A 23,705-nucleotide genomic window follows, 5' to 3' on the forward strand; every position below is an offset into this window, starting at 1 on the left:
TTTTTTTCCCCTTAGAAAGACCCACACGTGACCTGACTGAAAGGAGGGCAGCTTTATTTGACCTGACAGGCATTCTTGGTCAGCTAAGCAGACTCTTGTCTCGTGGAAAGTACTCCCTAGGGTCCTTCTTGCCTGTTCTGGGAAGGCAGGAAGAGGAAGAGACAGGAGACCGCAGCCAGGTGCTACGCGCTTTGTGAAAATCTGGGACTGGCTCTGCCCTGAGGCCCTGCCCCCATCTCCACTGTCCTTGCTGGCCACCTTGGCCGTCTTCCTACTCTTCAACATCCTGTTGCCAGCCTCACCATCTGGCTCATGTGTCAAATGTCCCTCTGAAAGGAACCTCCTTCCCTTTCCATGGGATACAACATTTCACATGCATTAAACAATAAGATTTAAAAGTAGATATAAAGATTGCTTTTTTCCCCATAACCATCTTAGCATAGCATCGCATTTTAAAGCTGAAAGAAGGGTAACCTAACTTTTGTTTTAGGAAACTGAATTCAGTATCACTTCCCAGACACAGGATGAAAAATAGGCTTTTTCTCATGATGATTTTTAGGGAGGTGGGTGGTTTTTTCCAGGAAGGGGAATTAATTTATTGGAGTAGTCACTAATGCTCCAAAAGTGGGCACTTTAATATATATCTGTCTAATCAGTGAATGGGTTTTTGTTTTGTTTTTTAGATCTGTGGGCAGTTTGGTATTAGAACATAGTGTTCAAGGCAGAGAGTAGCAAGAGAGAACGTGCCAGGGGTAAACGGCAGATGTGTCACAAAGGGCCTAACATACTGAGAGGTTTAGACTATGTTCTGTAGGTGACGGAGATTCAGTGGAAGGCCTCCATCAGGTAGTGATGTGGTCACATTTGTTTCAGTGATGTTAGTGGCAGGTGCCCATTGCTGACTATGTGTCAGGCATTGTGCTAGTTGCTTTTCATGCATTATCTCATTGAGTCCTCACAATCCTGTTAAGTAGTATTGTCACCTCCATTTTGCAGTTGAGGAAGGGAAAGCTGAGGTGGGTTGCACAGGTAGTATGTAGTGGAGCTGTGAATTTAATCCAAGGAGTCTAATCAAAGCACGGAGAAAAGGACACCAACCATTGAGTTAAGGGGAGAGGACCACAGTGGTGTGTAGAACATGGTGGGAGACCCTGCTTGGTGGTCTCCACATTTGTTGTGCCATAAGACAGGATTGTTGAGAGTGAGAGGTTGGATGAGGGCCTGATAAACATGAGAGTTGGAAGCTTTGACTAGGGGAAATTTGCAAGGGAGCTGATCAGGATCAAGTGCAGGTGGACCTCAGCTGAGGCCTGGAGATGGGACTGCCCTGATGGGTCACGGCATTTTTCTCCACACATTTGACAGTAGTAGAATCTGCTGTAACAAGGAGTGGGTTAAATATGATAAATGTTTATTTCTCTCTCATGTTACAGTGCAAAGGGAGGAGGGTGGAGTGCCTCATTTTTCAGGACCACTCAGGGTCCTCGGGCCCTTCCATCTTGTTCCACCATCCACAGACTGTGGCTGCATGGCCAGAGCTGGGCTCTACACATCAGTGTTCCAGCTCCTGAAAGGCGGTAGGAGCAGAAGTGGAAAGCAAATAATTTCCTCTTAGGTAAGAGAGAGGGAAGTTGTACACATCACTTCTGCTCACATTCCATTGGTGGGAACTTAGGCACCCGGCTGCAAAGAAGTCTGGGAAATGGGTCTAGCTGGGCAGCCATGTCACCAACTAAAACTCTAGTGTTGTGGAAGAAGAGGAGAATAGATCTGGGGCCCAGCTAGGAGCCCGCCACAGGAGAGAAGGCTGACTGGGGGGTTGAGTGAGGATTGTGGGTTTTCTGGACAGGTGTGAGGAAGGCAGTGCAAGAGAGTTTAGGGTGTTGGTAAGATGTAGTTCAGATGGTCAGCTGTGAGCTCCAGCTGGGCAAGGTAGTTAGACCAGAATATTGAAGGCCTGGAGCCTTGTGTCTAAGAGGTTGCAGCATAGATGTGAGATGAAAAGGGTCAGTAGTTTGTGGGTAGAGTGTGATCTGGCGTTGGGTCTAGAGGTGGCCTAGTCCTGGGAGATGGTGGAGCCGTGGGTTTGGGAGGGCGACACGGTGAGACGGAGGTGTCCAGAGGTGAGGTCTTCCCGGAGCGTATTCAACGTTCCCTGCAGGGGCCAGACTTGCCACCGTAGCACACAGTTCCCTCCACCATCTGGCCCTGCTGTCCCCCTCACACACACCTTCTTCCCCTCCCTTGCTCTCTACTCACTCACGAAGCCAGTGGTTCTTAGACACACATCCCTTTTGTGCCTTCACACATAATCTCCCTTCCTGTAAGTGCTGCACCATACCCCCACTTCCCATCCATCCAGGTAACCCCTCACCTGCAGAAACCACCATGCATGTCGTCTCTCCCAAGAGACTGTCCTTTTAAAATTTAATTTTTAAACTCTTTTTGCAGCTTTATTGAGGTGTAATTGACAAAAGTTATATATATTTAAGGTGTACAACGTGATGGTTTCATATAAATATACATTTTGAAATGATCACTACAGTTAAGCTAATTAGCATTCATCACCTCACATAGTTACCTTTTTTTTTTTCCACTATCCCCCCTCCCCCTCCCTTCTGGCAACCACCTGCTTGTTCTCTGTAGTCCGTTTCTGTTTTGTTTGTTCTTTTGTTTTTTAGATTCCACATATAAGTGAAATTATACAGCATTTATCTTTGTCTGAATTATTTCACTTAATATAATCTATATTGTTGCAAATGGCAAGATTTCATTCTTTTTTATGGCTGAGTAATATTCATGTGTGTGTGTGTGTGTGTGTGTGTGTGTGTGTGTGTGTGTACACCACATCTTCTTTATCTGTCCATCTATGGATGGACATTTCAATTGTTTCCATATTGTGGCTATTGTGAATAATGCTGCAGTGAACATAGGGATGCGTATATGTTTTCAGATTAGTGTTTTCCTTTTCTTTGGAAAAATACCAGAAGTGGAATTGCTGGTTTGGATGGTAGTTCTATTTTTAATTTTTTTGAGGAAACTTCATACTCTTTTACATAGTGACTGCTACACCAATTTACATTCCCACCAATAGTGCATGACAGTTTCCCTTTTCTCCACATCCTTGCCAAAACTTATTTGTGGTCTTTATAATAGCCATTCTGACAGGTGTGAGGTGATATCTCATTGTGGTTTTGATTTACATTTCCCTGATGATTAGTGATGTTGAGCATCTTTTCATGTGTACGTTGGCCATCTATATGCCTTTGGAAAATGTCAACTCTATTCAGGTCCTCTGCCCATTTTGTAATTGGGTCATTTTTTTTTGATGTTGACTTGTATGAGTTATTTATATATTTGGGATATTAACCCCTTATCATATATATGGTTTACAAATATCCTCTCCCATTTATAGGCTGCCTTTTTGTTTTGTTAATAGTTTCCTTTGCTGTGCAAAAGCTTTTTAGTTTGATGTAGTTACATTTGTTTATTTGTGCTTTTGTTTCCCTTGTCCGAGAGGCCGTCCTTGATCCCTAGCCTTATAAAGCCTCCTCTTGGCTTCTCTCTGGGTACCAGCTAGCGTCTTCCTCTGCTTATTTATAGTTTGTAACTGAAGCTTACATACGGCCAGTTTGGCCTTCCTAATCCTCTATGTACACACTACGTATCTGCAACTAACCGGCCGTTTCTTTGCTTATATTCATATCAAATTTCTGAGACAGGCCATCTCACTGGCCCAGCTCATCTCATCCTTTCATACCAGAGCATAGCTAACCTGTGTATTACCTACCATCAGCGGATCAGTCATGTGCAGGAAAGCAGAATGAGCAGATCTAGAGCTTGCCCAGCTGCTTCCCATGCTGCATTCAGTGCTGTGGCTGTGACGTGTGGGCACGAGGCACCCCATCATGGCTTTATCTTCCTGCCAGGCCTTGCGTATAGGAGGGGTTTTTAGGGAGATACAATTTGGCTGTTTGTCCTCACCACTCAGGAATAAATTTATGTTGTACCAAAGGGATTCGATCAGCTGGTTGAGTATTTGGTCGTTGGTCTGTTTATTCAACTAGAACACTGAGAAGCTCTGCCAGGCCCTGGGAATGGAGAAGGCTAGGAAGCCACCCTGTTCTCACAGTCTAGTGGGGGTAGCAGAGGAGGACAGAAGAGGGGTCTTAGGGTGTGTAACCAGCCACTTATGGTACAATGAGTATGGGAGGAAAGGCTCTGAAACTGTGGGCACCCCCAGGGTTCCAGCCCCAGAGAGCCTTCCTCGAGGGCCTGGTAAAAACCTGCGAAGCCTAAACACTTGGAGAGGGCATCTCGAGAGACATGGGGTGGCCCCTGGAGGGGCAGTGGCCCCCGTTCTAAGGGAGAGCGGCTCGAGCCACTGTCTGTGGGATCGGAATGCTGCTAGGTTTGTGTGTGGATTACGTGCACACGCGCGGCCCTTGTTCATCTGAGTGGCCATCACTTCTGTCCTGGAGTTTGGTTTTCTAATTGGTGTGAGGAGAGCCTGTGTCTGTGAACTTCTGCTCTCCACCCCCCCCGGCCCCCCCAAACCCAGTGGCTCAGACCACTTTGGTCCCCGGGTATGACTGCAGCTTTGCACACACCCTGAGGCTGAGCCTCAACCTGACAGTAAGGAAATCATTTGTGGCATCAGCTGGAAGCCGTCTGGCTGCCCTTCTCCCCTGCTCCCCCCATTGTAATTAAAACTTTTCTTTGCAAATCCAGTTCTTTCTATCCAAGAATTTGTTTGTTGGAAAACAAATACTCCATTTCCCAGAGATAAAAACCAAAAATGTCCATCTTGTGGAAAGCTGCATCACATTAGGTCAAGGGGGACTTCTCAGGATGGTGAGAGCAGTCTGGCCTGGCCTCCTGGCCCACACTACCATGGTTGCACCCAGGGCAGGAGCTGGGGAGAACTTGGGGGGTCAGGCCTGAGGTGGTCCCACGAGGCTGGACCTCCCCCAGGAGCTTCAGGTTTGACCCTGAACCTTTCGGGGAAGTCCCTGCAGAGGCTGGGCAGGAGAAGCGGCCCCTCTCACGCTCCCATCCGGAGGCCCTGCCCACCCTCTGCCCCGTCTCAGGAAAACAGACACCTGCTGTCTTTGCAGAGATTTCCCAGGCTTGGAGAAAACCCTCTGGGCCATCACACGCTCACTGAGTACATGGCTTACTGGGAAGTCTGCTATTCAGGTGACAGTGTTCAGTGTCCCTTGGTCTGAGAGACCAGCCTTAGTTCCCCTCTTTCTCTCAGCCCCTTGCTCAATCCCCTACTTCTAAAACGCATCCCTGCACCTCCACTTCTCTTCACCGCGTCACCAGCACTCTGGTCCAGGCCCCCATCGCTCCTGCCCGGACACCTCAAGCCCTTCCTAACCAAGCTACCCTCCAGCCTCCCCGACTCCAGGCCACTCTCCTCACAGCTGCCTGAGCCATCCTGTGACAGGGGACCCTCCTGACCAAAGGCCCGTCTGGACCATCACAGTGGATGAGTGTGGCACAGCTGCACAGATTCTCCAGAACAGCTGCAGACCTCAGAAGCCTGGGCAGGAATTCCAGAAGGAATTGCACAGGAAGTATCACCTCCCTCCCCTGGAAGCTGCGGGTGAAGGGAGGAAACCACAGGAAACAGAGCAAGGCCAGGGTGGTTATACTAGACAGAGGACTTCTTGGGCTGGGGAGTGTTCCCAGAAAAGAAGCCACCACTGTCTGGGTGGTCACCTGGAGGCCTCGAGGTCCCTGGGGCTCAGGAAGAAGGAAGGCTGGCCCCAGCAAGACCTCGGGCTCCTTTGCTGAGCTGCAGGCCAGGCCAGGGGCCCTTTCAGAAGCCCAGCTGTTCTTTGTCGCGAGTCACTTTGTGCTGTGGTCTGTCCAGCTGGTATCCCACAGACTGTCCTCACTGTCCTGTCCCTCACCCTGGCCCTTCCTGTCCCCCTCGTCCTCACCTTAGCCCTCTCCCCCATGCTGGCCCCTCCCTCCCCTACCCCCTCCCTGACTCGGCCCCAGTCAGTGGCTCCCCTTTCTTTCTCGAAAAAGTCCATCTCGTGTTCCTGGGACACCCCTCCCCTCTCTCAAAAGACCTTTCTCATCTCTCCCTCTGGCCAACACTAATGTCCCCTCCCACCCTGGATCCCCTCCCAGGGTGGTCTTCATTCCCTGTGATTTTCCTGTCTCTGGTGGTCCCTCCTCGATCCAGGACTTCCCTCCACTCTCCATTCAGTATCCCCTGCCTGGTACCATCGCACTGCCTGGAAGAGGAGGGCTCAAGCACCCCTGGGGCATCTCTTGGCTTCCTCGGGTGTCAGCACCCTGACCTGGGACTAGTGTCCTTACTCTCTGGGATGCCTTCCTCTGCAGGTCCCAAGACTCCCAAGGCGACCAGATTCAGTGTCCTCAGTCCTCCTCCTCCTGGCCCTACCAACCACATCACCCTGCTTGAGACCCTCTCTTCCCTCGGTGCTTCTCTCCTGGGTTTTTTCTTCCTCTTACCTTCTACACAGACTTCTTTCTCCCCCATCCCCCCAAACGTGAGGGCTTCCTGAGGCTCCTACCCCAGTCTTCGTTCTCCATCATGTCCCTAAGGTGTTCCATCTATGTTCAGATTCCTGCTCTGTGCCCAGCACCTCCACACCTGGGGCTCTGGTCCAGGCCTTTTTGAATATCTCTTCCTGGACATCCCCACCTGGATGTCACACAGCTACCTCAAACCCAACACAGACAACACAAAACTCATCCTCTCCATTTTCAGTGGCCTCCCCAGGGAGCTACCTTCACTCCTTCTGCTGTGGTTCTTACTGAGTCATCCAGGAGCAGAATTTTGGGTCTCTCTGACAAGCTCTCTCCAGCCCCCCATCCTCCTGAGAGTCTTGCCTGTAGGCCAACCTCTCCTATGCCCTCTGCTCCCTCCCCCAGTGTTTGGCAATAACAACTTGTTTGGGTCTCCTGTTCCCATTTTCTTCCCAGTGCTACCCTGGTTACCAGAGTTACCTTCTTTTTCCTTTTTTGAAAATCACTCAAGCATTCTGAAAAACTGGTATGAGAAATGTTTTCCTTCAACAAGTATGGATGCCTAGCTTCACGTGAACATCAAAGACGTGTATTTTGGAGTCTGTTAACATTGTAAGCTCCCTAAGCAATGAAGGACCAGTCCACCGTCTCCTCTGCAACTTCTTCCAGCACTTAGGACTTATGAAATATAATGATTTCTTGGAGCAAAGAGTAATTTTACTGACCAAATAAAGGTAATCATCCCACTTCCCACTGAGAAATATACACATATGGAATTCATTATTCCAAGAGTTCCTAATGGCAGAAAAAAAATCTAAATGTATTCAAAAACCCTGGAGAAAGGTATGCCAGAGACAAGGTTGTTTTCTAAGACACACACTCCTGAAAAAAAAGAGAGAGAAGGATGGACTTAATCCTTAATGCTGATCTACAGGGTGAGATGTCCGTGTGTAGGAAGTTTTTACATGAGACCAACTGATGGGGTGCCTTTCCCACAGCATAGCATAGTGCTGGCTCATATGTTTATGCATTCACTCAACCTGTATTTAATCATGTACATGATCCAGCTAGAGTTCCTGGAGTTGCTTTTCTAGTAGTGATAACAACTTCAGCCCAACAACCCTGACCTCTGGACCCAGACCTGAGACCACAAGGCGCCTACTGGGGTTGGGCTGCTGCCTGTGGCCGTGAGCCACTAAGGAAATGACCCATGACCTAGACATCATCGACTCCCTGCTCTAATTCGCCAGCACAAACATCACTTAGAATGTCATTCTGAAGAGCTGACACTGTTGGCTGACCTACCATGGAAGGGAGGCATCAGGAACTGCCACGGTGACTTCATGACAAATGTCTTCCCTCACTCCTTCTTGCCCCAAGAATTAGGTTCCTTGATTTATTTTCAAAAAATTTTATGCAGCAAAGTTAGAAAGTGCACAGTACCTTTGTTACAAATATACTTTCTCATCTAGGCACAGAATACCAGGAAGCAGCCTTGAAATTATTTTCCAAGATCTAAGGAAAATATATTTTTGTGCAAGTGTACTTGCTACATTAAGCATTTGATTAACTTCCTGTTGTCTGGGAGGAAATGCCAAGTGTGTATATAAGAGTAGAGTATAGTGTGGGGTTAATTAATCTTTAACAATAAGAGGGAGAAACAAATATTTTGAAGTCTAATGTTGCCTCTTCCTACCTTCCATGTCTCTTAACCTCTCTTTAATATTTTTCTTCATTTTAACTTTCTGTACTGCATTCTGGGTAGCTTTTTGTAACCTAGCTTCTGATTCACCAATTCTTTTTTTTTTTTTTTTCCAGTTCTGGTTCTTCTGCTCTTTAATGGAATTTGGGTTTTAAAGTTCAGTGTCTGTATTTTTCATTTCTAAAAGCTCTCTTTTATTCTTGTAAAAATATATCTCCTTTTACCTAAGTAGTTGCTTATGTTTTTCATTGCACCTTTTGTTTCTTTAATTATTGTACACATTCCTTTTTAATAATCTGGATCTATTAATTCCATTTCTTGAAGTTCTTAGAAATTTGAAGCTGTTCATGCTTTTGCTGACTTTCATTTGCAGTGGATTCTTTTCGCATGTGGTCCATAAATTTGGATTGTGACCACATGTTCTGCCTGGCCTTATTTGTCAAAATCTCATGGGACAGTAAGACATGAATAAGAAATAATACGGGGGGGGGGGCAGGTGGTGGCGCAGGAAGGATGACAAAAATTGTAATTATTTCCAGATTATTTCATTATGTACCTAGAAAATGCAGGAGACTCAACTGACAATTAAAACTAATAAAGCTATCAGACAAACTATTGGAACTAATAAAAAAGCAAAAGCAACAAAAAACAAAGGAAAGAGGCCTAGTAAAGAATAACTTACTAAAACCATTAGCATTCCAAGAAGCCAACAATACCCAATAAGGTTACCTGATTTTTTTTAAAGGATTTTATAAAAAATAACTTTAAAAACAGCTATATAATATGCTTAGGAATAAACAGGTCAAAAAATGTGCAAGACTTATAAAAACCTATCAAACATTACTGAAGTTATTGAACTTTTTAAAAAGGAACCCTGAATTAATGGAGATGTCAAACATGTTCCTGGATACAGAGATGTGAAATTATAAACATGTCAGTTCTTCCCCAATTAGCTAATACGTTCAATACAGTTATAAATGAGCACTTTTTGAATGAACGTGGGAGGAATTCCAGTGGGACAGAATGGCTAGAGGGGGCCAGAGTTGGGAATTTCCCTTCTGCCAGGTGGAAGGCTAGAGCTGACTAGAGTGGGGTATTTCAAGAGAAAAATTACAAGGTATACTAAAAGGCAAAAAACAATTTGAAAAGACAGCAAACATCAGAACTGGACGTGGGAGGGATATTCGAATTATCAGACGACAAATTTAAAACAACTGTGATTAATGTGCTAAGGGCACTAATGGATAGAGTAGTCAGCATGCAAAGACAGATGAGCAGGGGCTTCCCTGGTGGTGCAGTGGTTGAGAGTCCGCCTGCCGATGCAGGTGACACAGGTTCGTGCCCCGGTCTGGGAGGATCCCACATGCCGCGGAGTGGCTGGGCCCGTGAGCCATGGCCACTGAGCCTGCGCGTCCGGAGACTGTGCTCCGCAACGGGAGAGGCCACAACAGTGAGAGGCCCGCGTACCGCAAAAAACAAAAAACAAGAAAAACAAAAAACAGATGAGCAGTGTAAGCAGAGGAAGAAATGCTAGAGATCAGAAGCATGACAGAAATGAAGAATTCCTTTGATGAGCTTATTAGTAGACAGGAACAACGGAGGAAAGAATCTGAGCTAGAAGATATCTCAATACAAACCTCCAAAACTGAAAAGCAAATAGAACAAAGACTAAAAGACAAAACAAACAATCAAAAAAGAGCAGAATATTCAAGGTCTGTGAGACAACACAAAATGTGTAGCATACATGTAATGGGAGTACCAGAAGGAGAAGAAAGAAAGGAACATAGATATGCTTGAGACAGTAATTACTGGAAAATTTTCTAAGTTAGTGTCAGACAAGCCACAGATCTAGGAAGGAGCTCAGAGAACATCAAGCAGGATGAATGCCAAAAAAGAAAGAAGGAAATGAAGGAAGGGAGGGAGGAAGGAAGGAGGGAGGGAAGGAAGAGAGGAAGGGAGGGAGGGAGGAAGGGAAGGAAAGCAGGAAGGAAGGAGGGAAGAAAGACTAGGCATATCAATTTCAATCTACAGCAAATCAAAAATAAAAGAATTCTGAAAGAAGCCAGAGGGAAAAAACACCTTACCTACAGAGGAACAAAGGTAAGAATTAACATCTGACTTCACCTGACAAAACATGCAAACAATAAGACTGTGGAGTGAAATTAAGATGTAGGGAGAAAAAATACTCACCAACCTAGAATTCTTTACCCTGCAAAATTTCCTTCATAAGTGAAAGCGAAATAAAGACTTTCTCTGACAAACAAAAATTGAGGGAATTTGTTGCCAGTAGACTTTTTTTTTTTTTTACAGGAAATGTTAAAGGAAGTTCTCTAGAGGGAAGGAAAATAATATAAGTTGGGAACTTGGATCTATACAAAGGAAGAATGTTGAAAAAGTAGTAAGTGAATGTAAAATAAAATGAACTTAGCAGGCTTATTCTAAAATTTATCTGGAAGAAAAAATGTTCAAGAATAGATAAGAATATTTTGAAAAACATAGACAATGATGATGATTGGTAGTAGTGATGATGGTTGGGGGGGTGTAGATTATTAAGGATTTGAAAAATGTATCACTGGAACAGAATAGAGAGGCCAGAATTGGGCACATTTACATGTGAAAATGGAATGATTTTTATTTTTATGAATTTTTTTTTTTTAATTTTTGGCTGTGTTGGGTCTTCGTTGTTATACGTGGGCTTTCTCCAGTTGCGGCTAGCGGGGGCTACTCTTCGTTGTGGTGCACAGGCTTCTCATTGCGATGGCTTCTCTTGTTGAGGAGCATGGGCTCTAGGTGTGAAGGCTTCAGTAGTTGTGGCACATGGGCTCAGTAGTTATGGCTCATAGGCTCTAGAGCACAGCCTCAGTAGTTGTGGCACACAGACTTAGTTGCTCCGTGGCACGTGGCATCTTCCTGGGCCACGGCTTGAACCTGTGTCCCCTGCACTGGCAGGTGGATTCTTAACCACTGCACCACTAGGGAAGTCCCTGGGGGAATGATTTAAACCATATTTTCTTAAGATAAGGAAACTATTCATATGCTGGTTTTGAAAAATTATCTATTTGGAGAAAAATTAAATTAGAAAGTCATCTTACAACCTTCTCAAAAATTAATATTAAACAACCTTATGCTACAAATTTAAATGTGTTAAAAATACAATAGAAAAAAATTAATTTTCAGACTATATAAAACAATAAATAAAAGATAAACAACCTGATATGAAAAAACTAGACAAAGGATATGAATGTAAAATTTACAGAGGCGAACATAAATATGTTCAACAAACACAAGAAAGAGGTCACCTCCTCTGAAGTCAGGGAGATGCAGTGCAATGCAGCAAGAGGATCTTTTCTTTTTTTTTTTTTTTTTGCGATACCCGGGCCTCTCACTGTTGTGGCCTCTCCCGTTGCGGAGCACAGGCTCCGGACGCGCAGGCCCAGCGGCCATGGCTCACGCTCCGCGGCACGTGGGATCTTCCCGGACCGGGGCACGAACCCGTGTCGCCTGCACCGGCAGGCGGACTCTCAACCACTGCACCACCAGGGAAGCCTGGATCTTTTCTTTTTAATAACATGTATCAAGAATTAAACTCACTCTTAATATCAAGTGTTGATGGTGAAGGAATTTGGTACCTTCACATACTGTTGGTAGACCTGAAACTTAGTAGGGCATTATTTATAACTGTAGCAAAAATAGACACAAACTTATCAACAAGAGGCAGGTGAAGTATGGATACTGCCTAGTAATTAAAGTAAATCTGGAGGAACTGACTTGGGAGAACATCTTGTTTGTTAAATGCAAAAAACGAAGTTGCAAAACACTATGTACAGTAAGATGAACTTTATGAAAAAAATAAACTACAAGCAGGGCTCTATAAAGGTGTAGAGAGAAGTCTGGAAGGGTACATGCCAAGCACCCAAGGAGTGAGAAGGGAGTAACAGTTACTGAGTGTTTGCTTTGTGGTATGAGACTCTTTACACGATTCTTTACAGATTCTTTACATGTACTAGCTCTAAACTTCCCAGCAATTCTGAGGGTATAAAACCCTGGAGACTCTTAAATCTAAAGATTTGTATCTTTCTGTAGTTCAAGGACATTTTCTGAAATTATGTATTTGATTGTGTACTCCCCAGAAGTCTGTTTTCCCTTTCTATAACTCTTCCTGCATTGATTCTCTAGATCTTTTAATTTTTCTCTCATGTTTCTCACCTCTTCGTCTTTTTGTTCTATGTTTTAGGTCTCAGTGGTTATCAAACGTGAGGTGCACCCCAATCTCCTGGAAGGCTTGTGAAAATACAGATTGCTGGGCCCCACCCCCAGTTTCTGATTTAGTAAGTCTGGACTGGAACCCAGAAACTTTCATGTTAAAAAGTTCCCTGGTGATACTGATGCTGGTGGCTGGTTATCACGTTTTGAGAACTACTGTTCTCAGGTATTTCTTTCACTTTGCATTTTTTTAGTTTGACAATTACATTTTTAATTTTCATGGACATTTTTATTGTTTTAAATTTTTGGATGGTTTTTTTCCTTTGTCTATGGAAGAAAAACCTCCTAAAACCTCACTGAGGATACTAAGTAGATTTTTTTTTAATGTTATTTCCTATTCCCCACACTATCCCCGTTTCTCCTGGGTTCATAGCTCTGTTTGTTTATCTTGGTTCTTTTTTATGGGTCGTTGGTTTTACTCAAAGGTCTGGGGATCCTTGGCTATCCATTTATATCTGTGAATGAAGGATTTGTGTTTTAATATAGGTGGCTCTTACTGGTCTTCTCTACCAGCATAGGATCTAGTTTTTCAACAGCCCTCTCCTCCAAGTTGGAGCCTTGAGCATGTTGACTGGCAAGATTCCATTTAGAGGTCATGACCAGGACTACTTCTCTCCCAGCCCCCCCCAAAATGGGGAAGTCTTTTCTTGGGATGGCAGCACTGGCACGAGGAAGCTCAGGCTTCCCCCCAAATCCTGTTTGTTTTATAGGGCACCCTCTGGTTAGGCCTGGGTGGGTGCCATCTTGGCCTACTGTTGTGCTGACTCAAGACAGAGGCAAGCATAGGGTGAATGTTCTCTCGGACACAATTCTTTCCAGGTGGGCCTAAGACTCGCCATGATTTCTCCTCCCCACTGTCTCCTGCCCTCTGTGCCTGTACCTTCTGACAACAGAGTCTTCCCAGGCCCCCGTGAGCAGTGGTTCTTACTTTCTAGGCATCTACCTCTGTGGCTGCTTCCTCTGCTCTGCCCATCAGGATGGTCCCATCTGATTTTCTTCAAACTCTTCTGGTGGCCCTCTCTCCCGTTCTTAGTGCTGTACTTTTTATTTCCTTTTGCCATTTTTTAAACTAGTGTAAGCAATGTTAAAATGGGACTCTTCAGTTTGTCTGAGTCACCGATGTGATAGACAATCAGATTCCACCAAGTCTGAGACAGACCACCACATGCAGAACTTATAAAGAAAATGTCCAAGGAATGTTCCATGTCAAGAATACAAGGGAAGAGCAAGGAAAAAGAAATTGGGAGAAGTTCTTTGGAGACAGTCTTATTCTGAATCCCCCCCCCCCTCACCTGCCTATAGGCCACCCACAGAAGGGCTGGGCCACAGTGAACAAGAGGGAGAGCAGGGAGCAGGGAGAGAGAAGCTGACCAGCCTCCTAACCCTGCTCCCTCCTCTTTCCTCCAGCTGGTCTGTAGGAGATTGGGAAGAGCTGGCCTCACTCCCTTTGCCCCCTACACTCTCACAAGAAGCCTGTGAGTCTGGGTAGCTGCTCTGTCTCTGGTCCTCACTCTCCTTTCTCTCCTACCCTGCCTCTTCCCTCTTCCTGCTTTCATTCCTCACCTGCCTCTCCCCTCTCTCATTTATTGCTAATAATACCAGCCTCACATTGCTAAGTTCTTATCGCCACTTATCAAGGACTATTACACTCCTCCCTTCTGCTCTCTTTCTGTTTATTCAACAAACACCACTGCAGACTGTGGTGGTGGATCTTAGAGGACAATAAGAACACACAAGCACAAACAGTGCTATCAATCTCCAAGAGAGGGCAATGTGAGGGAGGGGCCCCAAATTCAGCTGAAGGTGTCAGGAAGGCTTCCCAGGAGCCAAGTCTTGAGGAAGAGTAGAGCTGGTCAGGAGAAGCGGATTTGGGAGGAGTCTTCCTGGTCAGAAAGAGCATCGTATGCAGAGTTCTAGAGACACACCAGAGGGTCACACATTCAGGAAGTGACATGCTCTGCCACTTTATTCCCCTTATTGTACACCTCAACCCTGAGAGGTAAGCAGTGCAGTGTAAAATACCTCTATTTTACAGATCAGGAAACTGAGGCTCAGAGAATCCATTCCACAAGCACTTCCAGACCAGCAATGTTTGCCAGGCAGTGCAGGAGAAGCTGACAGTGAAGAGAGAAGGATTTGATTGTTGCACTGGACTAGTCCTATTAACTATAGGATTCTTGAGACTGGAAGATTTTTATTATTCAAGAGTGATCAGAAAGCCATGGAACCTGCTGGAAATTTTACTAGGGGCAGGAATAAAGGTATTTTCTGCTTATACTCCCTGTAGTCCCACTTGTTCAAAGTACCCATGTTTCTACATGCTGTCCATTTTTTATCCCATTAAAGCCCCCAGTGTATTAATCATAGTTATTTTAAATTCCTAGTCTGATAATTCCAAAATCTCTGCCATATTTGAGTCTGTTTCTGATACTTTGTCTCTTCAGATTGGGTGTTTTGATGTTTGTTTGTTTGTTGTTGTTTTTTGCCTTTTAGCATGCCTTGGAATTTTTTGTTGAAAGCTGGACATGATATATTGAGTAAAATGAACCAATAGGGCATTAGTGTAAGGTTTTATATTTATCCGTCTAGGAATTAGGATGTGTTTACTACTTGCTGTAGCTGTGGTGTTGGAGGCTAAAATTTCTTTTACTGTTCTTGTTTTTGTCTGCCCTGTTGTCATTAAGTTTCCTGAGAGACTCCTTCTTAAATAGGACCTGAGGTTTGCAACCTTTTAGCTATAAGTAATCCCCTGTTGTTGTACAGGAGTTCTGTAGACGTGGAGGTGAGGTGTGGGGAAGGGGACGCACTCTATGGTACTATGATTGGATCTCAGTCTTTTAGTAGGCCTGTGTCCCTGAGCATCATAAGTGCTTCTCAGCTCCCTCACCTCTTAAGTGAGACAGGAAGGCTATAGGGGACTGGAGGTGAATATTTTCCTTTCCTCAGATTGGTTAGTCTTGGGCAAAACTCAAGTCAGTCAGGCTATGGTAAAATAGTTTCTCTTGAGGGCAGGCAATGTTAAGGAGAACAGAGAGCTCTGGGCATATTCTAAATTGGTTACTCTCTCCCTCCTCTGCCAGAAGCAAAAGGGGAACCTTCTCCAATCTTCACATGAGACTCAGAGGGGCTCCTGGAAGTAAAAAAAGTGTTGGGAATCCCCACGACTGTCCCCTCCAGAGTTTTTTGCTCTCAAGCTTGTCTATGCTGAGCTTCCAGCAATTTGTCAATTATAGTTTGTGTTCCTATCAGTACTGGCTCCAGCTGCAAGCTTCTGGTCCTGGGATTCTCCTGGTAAGATATGGTTCTGTGTGTTCATCTGTTTCTCTAGTTTTCAGGGAAACAGGTTGCCCTATGATGTCAATTCTCTGTGGATCTAAAAAAAGTTGTTGATTGCCAGTTCGTTTAGCTTTTTTCTTGTGCGAGAATGAGGGTGATGACTTCTAAACTCTCTACATAATATTCCAAAGTGCAAACAACTCAAATGTCCATCATATGATGACTGGATAGACAAAATGTGGTATATCCATACAACAAAATATTATTCAGCTATAAAAAGCAATGCAATACTGATATATGCTACAACAAGTATGAACCATGAAAACATTGTGCTAAGTGACAGAAGCCAGTCACAGAAGACCACATGTTATATGATTTCATTTATATGAAATGTCCAGAATAGGTAAATATGTAGAGACTATAAATGTTAGGGTTTATTTCGGACTCTCAAGTCTATTCCATCGTTCCATATGCCTATCCTTATGCCAGCACCACACTGTCTTGATTACTGTAGCTTTGTAGTAAGTTTTGGAATCAGAAAGTTTAAGTCCTCCAAATTTGTTCTTCTTTTTTGAGATTGTTTTGGATATTCTGGGTCCCTTATATTTCCACATGAATTTTAGGACCAGCTTGTCATTTCTGAAAAAAAAAAGAAAGAAAAATCCCCGGCTAGGATTTTGATTAGGATTGCATTGAATCTGTAGGTCAATTTAGGGAGTATTGCCATCTGAACAATAAGTCTTCCAATCCATGAACATGGGATGACTTTCCAAAGCTTCTTTAATTTCTTTCAACAATGTTTTGTAGTTTTCTGTGTACAAGTCTTGCACTTATTTTGTCAAATTTATTCTTAAGTATCTTTATTCCTAAGTATTTATTCTTTCTGATGGTATTGTATAGTGAATTGTTTTCTTAATTTCATTTTCAGATTGTTTATTGCAAATATATAGAAATACAGTTGATTCTTGTATGTTGACATTGTATCCAGTAACCTTGCTGAAGGACTATAATTGATTTTTTATATTGAATTTGTACCCAGCAAATGCACTAAACTCTCTTATTAATTCTAATACCTTATATTGTTGTGCAACCATCACAACAACACAATACAAAATGTATTGATGGACCTCACAGTCTTTAATCTGTTATGTGGCAAACTAATTGATTGATTGATTTTCTAATAATATACCAGTCTTGTATTACTTGAATGATGCAACTTGATGATGATGTAGCATTCTTTTTATATCTTTCTGTACAATATCTGACATAATAGCATTTTTTAAAATGATTTTTAAAATCTATGTTCATGAGTGATAATAGTTTCTAATTTTCTGTTCTTATATTTTCTTTGTCAGATTATGGGATCAGGGTTTTGATGCCAACCCCCAAAAGGAAAAATGGATTGGGGATATTCCTTCTTTTCTATTCCCTGGGAGAGTTCACGTATGGTTGCAATTATTTATTTCTTGATTAATTGTGGACACTGTTGAAGTGACTTGGATCTGGAATTCTCTTGTGACCAGATCTTTGACTACTGATTCAATTTCTTTGGAAGCCTATGAATATTTAGTTTTCTATCATCCTTGAGTTATATTTTCCCTAGCAACTTCCCTATAAATTTCAAATGTATACATAATATTTACAAAATTATTTTGTTATACTTTTAATGTCCATAGTGTTGGTAGTTATTTCACTTTTTTAATTCATGATATTGGATACTGTGCCTTCTTCTTTTAATGACGGGTCTTATCAGAGTTCAAATCTTTTCAAATAATAAACTTTAAACTTTGCTGATCCTCTCTATTGCATCTCTATTTCATAAATTCCTTTATTCCTCTGCATTTATTTGGATTTGTTTTGCACTTTCTCTACATTCAAATATTTATTTTAAGTGTTTTTTCTTTTCTAATATATGCATTACAGCCACTACCTTTTCTTCTAAATATTGCTTCAGCTGTATCACATGAGTTTTTTAAAAATATATTTTTGGCTGCGTTGGTTTTTCATTGCTGTGTGTGGGCTTTCTCTAGTTGCAGCGAGCAGGAGCTACTCTTCATTGTGGTGTGTGGGCTTCTCATTGCAGTGACTTCTCTTGTGGAGCATGGGCTGTAGATGTGTGGGCTTCAGTAGCTGTGGCTCATGGGCTTTAGAGTGCAGACTCAGTAGTTGTGGCACATGGGCTTAGTTGATCTGCGGCATGTGGGATCTTCCTGGACCAGGGATCGAACTGGTGTCCCCTGCATTGGCAGGCAGATTCCCAACCACTGTGCCACTAGGGAAGTCCCTGGATCACATGAGTTTTATTATTTACCATTTTCATTATTATTCAGTTCAAAATACCTTCTGATTTCCATTACGATTCCTTAACCCACTGGTTATTTAAGAGTGTATTCACTAATATCAAAATATACAAAAATTTTCTAGTTATCTTTTTTGTTGTTGCCAATTTCTAGAGTAATGGCATAGTGGTCACAGAACATGCTCTATGTGTTTTCACTCTTTTCAAATTTGTTTTATAGCTTTATGGTAAATTTTTCTAAATGTTCCACATGTGCTTGCAATGGACATGTATCCATAAGTTGTCTGGTACAACAATGTATCCGTAGGTCAAGTTTCTTAATAGCATTGCTCAAATGAGCTCAAAAATATTGCTGATTTTACTATACTTTTTCTATCAGTTACAGGTAGAGATATGTTAAATTGGCTAAGCCAGCTTTCTTTTAGTTAATATTTACATGATATATTTCCTTCCTCCTTTTTACTTTAAACCTTCCTGCTTCTTTATAACATATAGCTTATAAATAACATCACTTTTGTTTTGATTTTATAGTTAGATAATTAATTACTAGTATATGTCAATTTAATTCAAATCCATGTGCTTACTGTTTGTCTCAAAGGTCTCATACTTTTCTCTCCTTTCTTTTCTTATTTTTGAGTAGATATATATTTTAATAATTTCATTTCCCCTCAATTAGCTTCTAAGTATACTAAGTATACACTCTATTTTCATTCTTTTAGTATTTACTCAGAAAATTATAACATTCATCTTTGATTTACCAAAGATCAGTATTAGTCAATACCTTTACTTACCTCTTTGGCAAAAATGACCTTAGAACACTTTAATTTCGTGTAATATTTTCCCATTGTTATCAAATACAGTCTGTTCCATTACAATGTTTCTTTAATGATTAGCTCACACATGATTGATAAACAATGATGTCAGCATAACTCAGAAACTCTGCTAGTTTGCATGTGATTTTCTCCAGCATGTTAGTGTTTTGAAGCCATGAGAGGCAAGCTTTCTTATAATTAAAGACAAAGCCTTAGTGTGATGTGAAGACCTTAAAAAAAAAAAAGCTAAAAATTCTGCAGAAGTGCCTAACTGTAGTGCAAGCAGAGGCTGTTTTAGTGGCTTTAAGAACATCTAACATACTTGGTAACTTTAACCATCTGGGTAGCTGAGAGTGCAAATGAAGAAGCTGCAAAGAAACTACTTCTGTGTAGAAGTAAGCTTTAATTGATGAAGTCTACTCCTGAATTGTAATTTTTTTCTGCAACTTATTTTTGTTGTTTAACATATGAAAATTTGACTGTTTTTAGTATATAGTTCTATGAGTTTTGAAACAGGTATAGATTTTTATAACCACTACCATAATCAGAACACTTTTTTTTTTCCCAGCACTTTCAAACTGTTCACTTCCTTCTGGCCTCTTCGGTTTCTGATAAGAAATCCATAGTCATTTGACTCTTTGTTCTTCTAGAAGAAACGATGCATCATTGTTTCTTTTATTCTTCCTGCTTTCAAGATTTTTTCCCTTCTCTTTATTTTTCAGCAGTTTAATTATGAAGTGTCTAGCATGAATTTCTCTGGGTTTATTATATTTGGGGTTAATTTAACTTCTTGACTCTATAAGCTTATATTTTTCACCAAATTTGGGAAGTTTTTTAGCCTTTTTTCTTCATGTATTTTTTTTTCTACACTACACTTTTTCTCTTCTCCTTCTGCAACCGTGTTGACAAAAAAGTTTGACAGTTTCATATTGTCCCACAGGCTTCTCAGGCTCTGTCCACTTTTTCCCCCCAATCTTTTTCTCTCTGTTGTTTAGATTGGATAATTTCTTCTGATCTATCTTCAGATTCACAACTTTTTCCTCTATCATCTCCATTCTATTACTAAAAGTCCATCCAATGAGGTTTTTGTTTCAGTTATTGTATTAGTTTTAAAATTTCCACGTGGTTCTTCTTTATAGCTTCTATTTCTTTGTTAAGACTTTCTATCTTTCCATTCATTTTAACAGTTTCATCCTTATTTTATAATAGCTGCTTTAAAGTCTTTATCAGATAATCTCAATATTTATGTCATGTTGATGTTCGCATCTGTTGATTGTCTTTTCCCCTGAGAGTTGAGGTTTTCCTAGTTTTTTGTATGCCAGGTAATTTTGGATTGCATCCTGGCCATTGTGATTATTATGTTATGGGATACTGGGTCTTGTTTAAATTCTATACAAAATGTTGAAATTTTGTTTCTAGAGGCAATCAACTCACTTCAGTTCTGGCTGCAAACTCCAATCAGCCTTCTGTCATTTGTGGTTTTAAATAAGTTCCATTTTCAAGCCTTTGCAGTGCTATTCAGATCTGTCCTGCATGTATGCCACCTAGTGGTCAGTCTGGGTCCTGGAAAGCAGTCTATCTCTTAGTTTAGTTCTCAAAACCTTTGGTATGCTGTATAGAATTAGATCTATGCATGCACAATTCAGAGGTGAGACCAGGATTTCATAAACAAGTTCATGGGTTTGTTCTCCCAAGCTCCCTCTTCTCTGCAACCTTCTGCATACTTTTTATTTCCCTGTGGCTCCCTATTGTGGTCCTCTGGCTAGAAAACTAAAGCTGGAGCTCTAGTTATCCCACTTTCCACAACTGCAGCCATGTCTTGGGCCAAGTGGCAGAAGGATAGAGGGAAAAAAAGAGCAATGCGGGTTTGCCTCACTCTCTTGGGGTGCTCTTTTGACTACAGATAACTCTGATAAAAGCGTAAGGGTCCCTCCCTTAAAGTTTTAGGCCCATCTGTATATCCTTTCCTGGATATTGTCAGTTTATAGCCTTTGCCCTTTTTCTAGGCAGGTGGCTTGTCTCTTCTGTCTCTTCTTTTCACTGTAGTTCATTATATATTCTGGATGTTATTTATTAGCTGATATGTTTTATGCAAACATTTTCCTCCAGTCTATCACTAATTTTTTCTCCTTTGTTTTTATATAATCAAATTCATTTGTTTTTTTTTTCCATTTGCAATTTAAAAAATATGTCTTAAGAACTCCTTCTTATCTGCTAATTATAATAAACATATTAGCCTAAATTTTCTCCTAGTAATTTTACAGATGAGTTCATATTTGTGAAGGGATAAGGCAACTTTGTTTCCACTTCCACATTATATAGTTCATTGTTCCCAAATCGTTGATTGAATATTCTATACTTTCAAACACTCTTTTGCAATGCAACTTTCAATATATTTAATTCCTATGCATCCATAGTTTTCATTCTGTATTCTCTCTGTTTAATTATCTACTTGTTTATATCTGAATCAACACCATACAGTTATAATTATTATAGCTTTTCAGTATGCTTTGTTATATTAAAGGCCACATTCCTCACTTATCACTTTTTTCTTGTCTTTTCAAATCATCTTCTACATTCTTGAAATTCTCTCTTTCAGATGAATTTTGGAATTTCTCATAAAATCCCTTTAAATGTTTCTATTGTAATTTCAGTTAATAATTACATCTTAGTGAATTGACATGTTAACAGTCATCCCATCCACTATCACAGTATATTTTCCAACTATAATCTATTATTTGTATGTCTTCCAAAATTTTGTAATTTGCTTCATATATGTCTTTCACAATTCAAAGTTATTATTATTATTATTACACATTAGAAAAGTAGAAATAGAAGTTTTATAGATTTTTGAAAAAATGAATGGGAATTTTTCAATTATAGTTTTAAAATGTTTTTTGCTGGTAAAAGAAAGTTACTTGCTATACTCTCTTACTTGTTCTGGCAATTTATCAATTGGTATGTTATAAAATTTTCTATGTATTTGAGTATATTACCAAGAGTTAGGCAATTTTGTCTGTTTATATTTTTTCTGGGTTTATATGTTATTTGTTTTTTCTCTCTTGGAAAAAGCCTTTAGGACAATCTTCAATATTTGCAGTTGCCTTGTTATTTTACATTAATGAAAATACTTCCAGTGTTTCATCACTTACTCTGATGTCTTCTGTAGCTTTCTGAGAGATACTTTAAAAGAATGCTTTTATAGCATCAATTAAGAAGGTCATTTTCCCTTTCTTCTTAATCTGTTAATATAGTAAGTTTATTTTTAAATTATCTAATGTTGAACCAACTATACGTTTCTGAGGTAACTCTATTTGGTTATAACATATTGTTCTTTTGATATGATCCAGATTTGATTTTCTAATAATTATAAAAGTTAAATGTAACTTTATAAGTGCAGCTACTCTACTCTCATTTCATTGTACTACACTTGCCACTTTTTGGTTTCAGAGTTATATTGAGAAATTGTCTACAAGTTTTTAGGCTCATAGCTATTGTCATCTGTTCTTTGAAAGTCTGATAGATTTCCTGTGCACAGTATATGATCCTAGTGCTTTATGTAGAGGGAAATCATTGAAGGATAAACAATTTTTATTATTTATGTTTTAAAATTAAGTTATAATTTATATGCAACAAAATGCACAAGTCTTAAGTGTTTATTTTAATGAATATTGACAATTATATATGTTGTGTAATCCTCACTCAAATATTTTCCAAGAAACTCATCCATAAATTCAGGTTTCCCCCAGAAATAAACCCATGCACCTATCTACGGTCAATTAATCTATGACAAAGAAGGCAAGAGTATACAATAGAGAAAAGACAGTCTCTTCAATAAGTGGTGCTGGGAAAACTGGACAGCTACATGTAAAAGAATGAAATTAGAACACTCCCTAACACCATACAGAAAAATAAACTCAAAATGGATTAAAGACCTAAATGGAAGACCAGATACTGTATAACTCCTAGAAGAAAACATAGGCAGAACACTTTTTGACATAAATCGTGACAGTATCTTTTGGATCCATCTTCTAGAGTAATGAAATTAAACAAATGGGGCCTAATTAAACTTAAAAGCTTTTGCACAGCAAAGGAAACCATAAACAAAATGAAAAGATAACATACAGAATGGGAGAAAATATTTGCAAACGATGAGACTGATGAGGAATTAAACTCCAAAGTGTACAAACAACTCATACAGCTCAATATTAAAAAAAAAAATCTAATAAAAAATGGGCAGAAGATCTAAATAGACATTTCTCCAAAGAAGACATATAGATGACCAAGAGACACATGAAAATATGCTCAATATCGCTAATTATTAGAGAAATGCAAATCAAAACTACAGTGGCCACACTGGTCAGAATGGTCCTCATCAAAAGGTCTACAAATAATAAATACTGGAGAGAATGTAGAGAAAAAGGAACCCTCCTATACTGTTGGTGGCAATGCAAATCAGTACAGCCACTATGGAGAACAGTATGGAGGTTCCTTAAAAAACTAAAATAGAGCTACCATATGATCCTGCAATCCCACACCTGGGCGTTTATCTGGAGAAAACCATAATTCTAAAATATACATGCACCCAATGTTCATAGCAGCACTATTTACAATAGCCAAGACATGGAAGCAACCTAAATGTCTATCAACAGAGGAATGGATAAAGAAGATGTGGTATACAATGGAATATTACTCAGCTATAAAAAAGAATGAAATAATGCCATTGCAGCAACATGGATAGACCTAGAGGTTATCATACTAAGTGAATTAAGCCAGACAGAGAAAGACAAATATCATATGATATTGCTTATATGCGGAATCTAAAAAAAAAATCATACAA

The sequence above is a fragment of the Leucopleurus acutus genome, assembly GCF_964270905.1.
Source record: "Leucopleurus acutus genome assembly, chromosome: 5".
Taxonomy (NCBI): domain Eukaryota; kingdom Metazoa; phylum Chordata; class Mammalia; order Artiodactyla; family Delphinidae; genus Leucopleurus; species Leucopleurus acutus.